This window comes from Cervus elaphus, chromosome X, assembly GCF_910594005.1.
Source record: "Cervus elaphus chromosome X, mCerEla1.1, whole genome shotgun sequence".
Lineage (NCBI taxonomy): Eukaryota > Metazoa > Chordata > Mammalia > Artiodactyla > Cervidae > Cervus > Cervus elaphus.
The window spans coordinates 103,583,505-103,592,512 of NC_057848.1; the positions used below are offsets into that span (position 1 = coordinate 103,583,505).

General features: G+C 39.1%; 1 long non-coding RNA gene across 1 annotated transcript; it reads left to right on the forward strand.

The window, feature by feature from the left end:
• Window positions 1-420: 420 nt before the first annotated feature.
• On the forward strand, window positions 421-5,395 carry LOC122689016. Its single transcript, XR_006339644.1, has 2 exons — window positions 421-469; window positions 5,262-5,395. It is a non-coding gene; the product is annotated as an uncharacterized LOC122689016 (long non-coding RNA).
• The last annotated feature ends 3,613 nt before the right edge of the window (window positions 5,396-9,008 follow it).

Genomic DNA, 9,008 nt, shown 5'->3' on the forward strand with positions numbered 1-9,008 from the left:
CACCCCTCCACCCCCCGATAGGAAGGTGTCCAATATGCTACTGGGAAAGAGCAGAGGGCAATTACTACTAGCTGCAAAAAGACTGAAATGGCTGGGCCAAAGTGGAAACAACACTTAAGGATGCGCACAATAAAGGATAGAAACAATAAGAACCTAACAGAAACAGAAGAGACGAAGAAGTAGAAAGAACATAGAGAAGGACTATACAAAAAATATCTTAATCACCTGGCTAACAATGGTGTGGTCACTCACCTAGAGCCAGACATCCTGGAGTGTGAAAACAAGTGAGCTTTAAGAAGCAGTACTGCAAGCAAAGCTAGTGGAAGTGATGGAATTCCAGCTGAGCTATTTCAAATCCTAAATGATGATGCTGTTAAAGTGTTGTACTCAATATGTTAGCAAATTTGGAAAACTCAGCACTGGCCACAGGACTGGAAAAGGTCAGTTTTTATTCCAATCCCAAAGAAAGGTAATGCCAAAGAATGTTCAGAGTACTGTACAATTGTGTTAATTTCACACACTAGGAAGGTAATGCTCAAAACCCTTCATGCTATGCTTTAGCAGTATGTGAACTGAGAACTTCCAGATATATGAACTGGATTTAGAAAAGTCAGAGGAACCAGAGATCAAATTGCCAACATCTGTTGAATCATAGAGAAAGCAAGGGAATTCCAGAGATACATCTACTTCTGCTTCACTGACTACACTAAAGCTTTTGACTTCTTGGATCACAACAAACTGTAGAAAACTCTTAAAAGACATGGGGATACCAGACTACCTTACCTGTCTCCTAATAAACCTCTATGCTGGTCAAGAAGAAACAGTTAGAACCTTACATGGAACAGCTGACTGGTTCAAAATTGACACAGGAGTACGTCAAGGCTGTATATTGTCACCCTTAACTTTATGCAGAGTACATCATGTGAAATGCTGGGCTGGATGAATTACAGGCTAGAATCAAGACTGCTGGCAGAAATATCAGCAACCTCAGATATGCACATGATACCACTCTAATGGCAGAATGTGAAAAGAAACTAACGAGCCTCTTGAGGGGGGTGAAAGAGGAGAGTGAAAAAGCTGGCTTAAAACTCAACGTTCAAAAAACTATGATCGTGGCATCCCGTCCCATCATTTCATGGCAAATAGATGGTCAAAAAGTGGAGACAGTGAGATTTTATTTTCCTGAACTCCAAAATCACTGTGGATGTGACTGTGAAAGGTTCCAGCTGTGAGCCATGTGCTATGCCAGGATTCGTGACTTCTGGAGGAGAGGATTTTGATCCAGGGCCAGAGACAAGACTTGATCATGTGGACCTTTTTGTGTATGAGAATTTTATTAAATTATAAAAGAGAGAAAGCTTCTGACATAGGCATCAGAAGGGCACAGAAAGAATGCCCCCTTGTTAGTTTTTTTTTTTTTTTTTTAATTTGTTTTTTCCTTGTTAGTTTTTAGGAAGGCATTTTATGTCTGTTCAGTTGAGTTGCTCAGTCTTGTCTTGACTCTTTTTGACCCCACGGACTGCAGTATGCCAGGCTTCCCTGTCCATCACCAACTCCCGGAGCTTGCTCAAACTCATGTCCATTGAGTCAGTGATGCTAATCTAACCATATCATCCCCTGCTGCCCTCTTCTCTTGCCCTTAATTTTTCCCAGCATCATGGTCTCTTCCAATGGGTCAGCTCTTCGCATTAGGTGGCCAGAGTGTTGAAGTTTCAGCTTCAGCATCAGTCCTTCCAGTGAATATTCAGGACTGATTTCCTTTAGGATGGACTGGTTGGGTCTCCTTGCAGTCCAAGGAACTCTCAAGAGTCTTCTCCAACACCACAGTTCAAAACCATCAATTCTTTGGCACTCAGCTTTCTTTATGGTCCAAATCTCACGTTCATACATGACTACTGGAAAGCCATAGCTTTGACTAGATGGACCTTTGTCAGTAAAGTAATATCTCTGCTTTTTATATGCTGTTTTGGTTGGTCATAGCTTTTCTTCCAAGGAGCAAGCAAATATGATAATCAATAATAAGAGAGACACCTCAAGGCTGAGGGAGTTTCACGAGGTCCTTTCTCCCACAATATGCATTTTTGAGATAGAAGGGCACAAGGTGTGTCATCCAGGGTCATAAAACAATTGGCATGAATACTGTTTTATTGAGTGATTATCAGCCCAAGGTTTGAGAAAAGAAAAAAAAAAATTAGTCTTAGGCAGAACAGATTTGGAGAAAGGCAGATTCCAAAACAAATAAATAGTTTCATTAGCATAGCTTAAGAAAACATTTCCATAAGAAAAAACGCATTGATTAGCCCAAGGTTTGAGAAAAGTTCAGGCTGAACAAGGCTTCCTCAACAAAAAATTAAAAGAAGCAAGCCTTTTTTAATTTTGTATAGAAAAGGAACAACAAAATCTTCCACTTGCAGTTTATTTCCTCCTGCAACTTGGGGATCTCTGGCCTTCCTACCTGTTAACCCTCTCAACTGCAGCCACAAAATTAAAAGACACTTGCTCCTTGGAAGTAAAGCTATAACAAAACCTAGACAGCATATTAAAAAGCAGAGATATCATTTTGCCCACAAAGTCCATACAGTCAAAGCTATGGTTTATTCAGTAGTCGTGTATGGATGTGAGAGTTGGCCCATAAAGAAGGCTGAGTGCAAAAGAAATAATGCGTTTGAACTGTGGTGTTGCAGAAGATTCTTGTGAGTCCCTTGGACTGCCTAGAGATCACACCAATCAATCCTAAAGGAAATCAACCCTGAGTATTCATTGGAATGACTGATGCTGAAGCTGAAACTCGAACACTTTGTCCACCTGATGCCAAGAGCCAACTCACCGGAAACGACCTTGATGCTGGGAAAGATTAAGGGCAAGAGAAGAGGGCAGCAGAGGATGATATGTTTAGATTAACATCACTGACTCAATGGACATGAGTTTGAGCAAACTCCTGGAGATAGTGAAGGACAGGGAAGCCTGGTGTGCTGCAGTACATGTGGTTGCAAAGAGTCAGACATGACTTAGTGACTGAATAATAGCAACAAAGTCAGTTCTTAGTATTTGCAGTTTATAGTAAATTTCAGTTTAAAGGGAAAATTAAATCATTTTTTAGAAACAGCAATGAATATATGAATTATGTGGATTCATCTGAAATATTTGGCTTCTTAATTCAGCTTTTAACTATAGTGACTTTTTCTACAGAGACAGCAATTCTATTTGGGAGATGATTTGAGAAATGTGAAACTCATTTCATTTTCTTTCTTTATTTTCATCTATATCGGTGATTCAGATTCTCAGCAGGGTTTGATTTTGCCTCCCCCCCACCTCAGGTGACATTTGACAATGTCTGAAAACATTTTTATTTGTTGCAATTCAAGGGATGGGGAGGGGATTGCTTGTGTTCTCTAGTGGGTAAAGGCAGAGAATGCTGATAAACTTCCTGGAATACACAGGACATCCCCCACAAAAAAGTATGACCTAGCCCAAAATATCAATAGTGCTTAGGTTGAAAAACCCTATTCATAAAGGGAGCTATAATTTCATCAGTCATCTAGCTAAATCTGATAAATCTTATTTTAAAACATAAAGTATATGATACATTAAAACTACTGAGATTTCACTCACATATACTTATTTGTTAGCAATTCTAGGCACATCTGTTGTTGCGAAAAATACTCAATATAGCAAAGCCATTCCTCTTATTATCTATAAATGTAAGGTGTTAAAATCCTGAAGCTACTGAGAGACGAACAAGATTAAATTTATGGTTTAGCTTCGGTAAATAATCAAATAATTCTTACTTTCTTATAATAATATAATCAAGCCAAAAATCAGCCCTTTAAACTGTATAGTATATGTATATTTTTCTAAAAAACCCTACATATTAAAAAAAAATAATTTTATTTATTTTTGGCTGTTCTGAGCCTTCACGGATACATAGGCTTTTCTCAAGTTACAGTGAGCGAAGTCTGTTCTCCAGTTGCAGTGCATGGGCTTCTCTTTGTGGTGGCTTTTCTTATTGTGGAGCCCTGGCGCTAGGGCACAAGGCCCTCAGTGGTTGTGGCTCTCAGGCTCTAGAGCACAGGCTCAATAGTCACGGCTCACAAACTTAGTTGCTCCCTGGTATGTGGGGTCTCTCTGGACCAGGAATTGTACCCACGTCTCCTGCACTGGCGGGTGGATTCTTTACCATTGAGCCTCTAGGGAAGTCCTCCCTCCCCCGACCCCACCACTGCAAACACACACAAACACACCTTTTTAAAAAAATATAAATTTAAAATTGAGGGTCTTTTTCTTACAGTATATTTTACCTTTTACTAAACGGTAGAACACAAGAGAAAACTCTACACATGGACATCACCAGATGGTCAATACTGAAATCAGATTGATGATATTCTTTGCAGCTGAAGATGGAGAAGCTCTATACAATCAGCAAAAACAAGACCTGGTGCTGACTGTGGCTCACATCATGAACTCCTTATTGCAAAATTCAGGCTTAAATTGAAGAAAGTAGAGAAAACCACCAGACCATTCAGATATGACCTAAATCAAATCCCTTATGATTATACAGTGGAAGTGACAAAAACATTCAAGAGATTAGACCTGACAGAGTGCCTGAAGAACTATGGATGAAGGTTCGTGACATTGTACAGGAGGCAGTGATCAAAAGCATCCCCAAGAACAAGATGTGCAAAAAGGCAAAATGGTTGTCTGAGGAGGGCTTAGCTATTTAGCTGAGAAAAGAAGAGAAGCTAAAGGCAAAGGAGAAAAGGAAAAATACACCCATTTGAATGCAGAATCCCAAAGAATAGCAAGAAGAGATAAGAAAGCCTTCCCAAGTGAATAATGCAAAGAAATAGAGGAAAACAATAGAATTCTAAAGACTAGAGATCTAAAAAAAAAAAAAAAAAAAAAATTAGAGATACAAAGGAAACATTCCAAGCAAAGATGGGCATGATAAAGGACAGAAACAGTATGGACCTAACAGAAACAGAGGTTATTAAGAAGAGGTGGCAAGAATACACACAAAAGAACTATACAAAAAAAGATCTTAATGACCCAGATAACCACGATGGTGTGATCACTCACCTAGAGCCAGATATCTTGGAGTGGGAAGTCAAGTGGATCTTAGGAAGCATCACTACAAACAATGCTAGTGGAGGTGATGGAATTCCAGTTGAGCTATTTCAAATCCTAAGAGATGATGGTATTAAAGAGTTTCACTCAATATGCCAGCAAATTTGGAAAACTCAGCAGTGCAATCACAAAGAAAGGCCCTGCCAAAAAATATTCAAGCTACTTCACAATTGCTCTCATTTCACATGCAAGCAAAGTAATGCTCAAAATTCTCCAAGCCAGGCTTCAACACTAAGTGAACCTAGAACTTCCAGATGTTCAAGCTGGATTTGAGGCAGAGATGAAATTGCCAAATCCGTTTGATCATAGAAAAAGCAAGGGAAATTCAGAAAAACATCTATTGTTTCATTGACTACAATAAAGCCTTTGACTGTGTAAATCACAACGAACTACAGAAATTATTTTTTTTCTTATTTGGAAAATTCTTAATGAAATAGGAATACCAGACTACCTTACCTGCCCCATAAGGAACCTATATGCAGGTCAGGAAGCAATAGTTAGCATTGAACATTGAACAACAGGCTGGTTCCAAATTGGGAAAGGAGTATATCAAGGTCATATGTTGTCACACTGCTTATTTTTTAACTAATTAATTTATTTTAGTTGAAGGCTAATTACTTAAAAATATTGTGTTTTTTTTTTTTTTTTGCCATACATTAACAAGAATCAGCCACAAGTGCTTATTTAACTTGTATGCAGAGCAAGTCATGTGAAATACCAGGCTGGATGAAGCATAAGCTGAAATCAAGATCTCTGGGAGAAATATCAATAACCTCAGACATGCAGATGATGACACCATAATTGCAGAAAGCATACAGGAACTAAAGAGCCTCTTGATGAAGATGAAAGAGGAGAGTGAAAAAACTGACTTAAACCTCAACATTCAAAAAACTAAGATCACGGCATCTGGTCCCATCACTTCATGTCAAATAGATGGAGAAACAATGGAAACCATGACAGACAGTTTTCTTGGGCTCCCAAATCACTGCAGATGTTGACTGCAGCCACAAAAGTAAAAGAAGTTAGCTCCTTGGAAGAAAAGCTAGGACAAACCTAGATAGTATATTAAAAAGCACTGCTTTTCCAAGAAAGGTCTGTGTAGTCTAAGTTACAGTTTTCCAGTAGTCATGTATGGATATGAAAATTGGACCATCAGTTCAGTTCAGTTCAATTGCTTAATTCTGTCCGACTCTCTGCAACCCCATGGACTGCAACATGCCAGGCTCCCTTGTCCATCACCAACTCCTAGAGTTTACGCAAACTCATTTCCATTGAGTCAGTGATGTCATCCAACCATCTCATCCTCTGTTGTTCTCTTCTCCTCCCACCTTCAATCTTTCCCAGCATCAGGGTCTTTTCCAATGAGTCAGCTCTTCCCATCAGGTGCCTAAAGTATTGGAGTTTCAGCTTCAACACCAGTCCTTCCAGTGAATACTCAGGACTGACTTCCTTTAAGATGGGCTGTTTGGATCTCCTTACAGTCCAAGGGACACCCAAGAGTCTTCTCCAACACCACAGTTCAAAAGCATCAATTCTCTGCCACTCAGTTTTCTTTATAGTCCAGCTCTCACATCCATAAGTGACTACTGGAAAAACCATGGCCTTGACTAGACGGACCTTTGTTGACAACGTAATGTCTCTGCTTTTGAACATGCAGTCTAGGTTGTTCATAACTTTCCTTCCAAGGAGTAACCATCTTTTAATTCATGACTGCAGTCACCAGCTTCAGTGATTTTGGAGCCGAAAAAAATAAAGTCTTCCACTGTTTCCACTGTTTCTCAATCTATTTACCATGAAGTGATGAGACCGGATGCCATGATATTTGTTTTCTGAATGTTGAGCTTTAAGCCAACTTTTTCACTCTCTTTTTCACTTTCATCAAGAGGCTCTTTAGTTCTTCTTTGCTTTCTGCCATAAGAGTGGTGTCCTCTGCATATCTGAGGTTATTGATATTTCTCCCAGCAATCTTGATTCCAGCTTGTGCTTCATTCAGCCCAGTGTTTCTCATGATGTACTCTTCATATAAGTTAAATAAGCAGGGTGACAACATACAGCCTTGATACACTCCTTTTCCTATTTGGAACCAGTCTGTTGTTCCATGTCCAGTTCTAACTATTGCTTCCTGACCTGCATACAGGTTTCTCAAGGGGCAGGTCAGGTGGCATGGTATTCCAACCTCTAAGAATGTTCCACAGTTTGCTATGATCCACAGAGTCAAAAGCTTTGGTATAGTCAATAAAGCAGAAATAGATTTTTTTTTTTTGGAACTCTCTTGCTTTTTTGATGATCTAGTGGATGTTGGCAATTTGATCTCCGGTTCCTCTGCCTTTTCTAAAACAAGCTTCAACATCTGGAAGATCACGGTTCATGCATTGTTGAAGCCTGGCTTGGAGAATTTTGAGAATTACTTTACTATCGTGTGAGATGAGTGCAATTGTGAGGTTGTTTGAACATTTTTTGGCACTGCCTTTCTTTGGGACTGGAATGACAACTTACATTTTCCAGTCCCATGGCCACTACTGAGTTTTCCAAATTTGCTGGCATATTGAGTGAAACTCTTTAACCATCATCTTTTAGGATTTGAAATAGCTCAACTGGAATTCCATCACCTCCACTAGCTTTGTTTATAGTAATACTTCCTAAGGCCCATTTGACTTCACATTCCAGGATGTCTGGATCTAGGTGAGTGATCACACCATTGTGATTATCTGGGTCGTGAAGATCTTTTTTTGTACAGTTCTTCTGTGTATTCTTGCCACCTCTTCTTAATATCTTCTGCTTCTGTTAGCTCCATATCATTTCTGTCCTTTATTGAGCCCATCTTTGCATGAAATATTCCCTTGCTATCTCTAAGTTTCTTGAAGAGATCTCTAGTCTTTCCCATTGTATTGTTTTCCTCTATTTCTTTGCATTAATCACTGAGGAAGGCTTTCTTATCTCTCCTTGTTATTCTTTGGAACTCTGCATTCAAATGGGTATATCTTTCCTTTTCTCCTTTACTTTTTGCTTCTCTTCTTTTCACAGCTATTTGTAAGGCATCCTCAGACAGTCATTTTGATTTTTTGCATTTCTTTTTCTTGGGGATGGTCTTCCTCCCTGTCTCCTATACAATGTCATGAACCTCTGTCTATATTTCATGAGGCACTCTGTGTACCAGATCTAGTCCCTTAAATCTATTTCTCATTTCTACTGTGTTAAGGATTTGATTTAGGTCATACCTGAATGGCCTACTTATTTTCCCTAATTTCTTCAATTTAAGTCTGAATTTGACAATAAGGAGTTCATGATCTCAGCCACAGACAGACCACTGTCTTGTTTTTGCTGACTGTATAGAGCTTCTCCATCTTTGTCTGAAAAGAATACAATCAATCTGATTTTGGTGTTGACCATCTGGTGATGTCCATGTGTAGAGTCTTCTCTTGTGTTGTTGGAAGAGGGTGTTTGCTAGGATCAGTGTGTTCTCTTGCAAAAACTCTATTAGTCTTTGCCCTGCTTCACTCTGTACTGCAAGGCCAAATTTGCCTGTTACTCTAGGTGTCTCCTGACTTCCTACTTTTGCATTCCCATCCCCTATAAAGAAAAGGACATATTTTTGGGGTGTTCGTTCTAGAAGGTCTTGTAGGTCTTCATAGAACCATTCATCATAAGCTTTTTCAGCATTATTGGTTGGGGCATAGACTTGGATTACCATGATATTGAATGGTTTGCCATACTCAATGAGCTGGACCATAAAGAGGGCTGAATGGCAAAGAACTGATGCTTTTGAGCTATTGTCTTGGATAAGGCTCTTGAGCTTCTTTTCACAGTCCTGTGACTACAAGATCAATCCAGTCAATGTTAAAGAAACCATTCCTTTTAAAAAATAAATTTATTTATTTTAATTG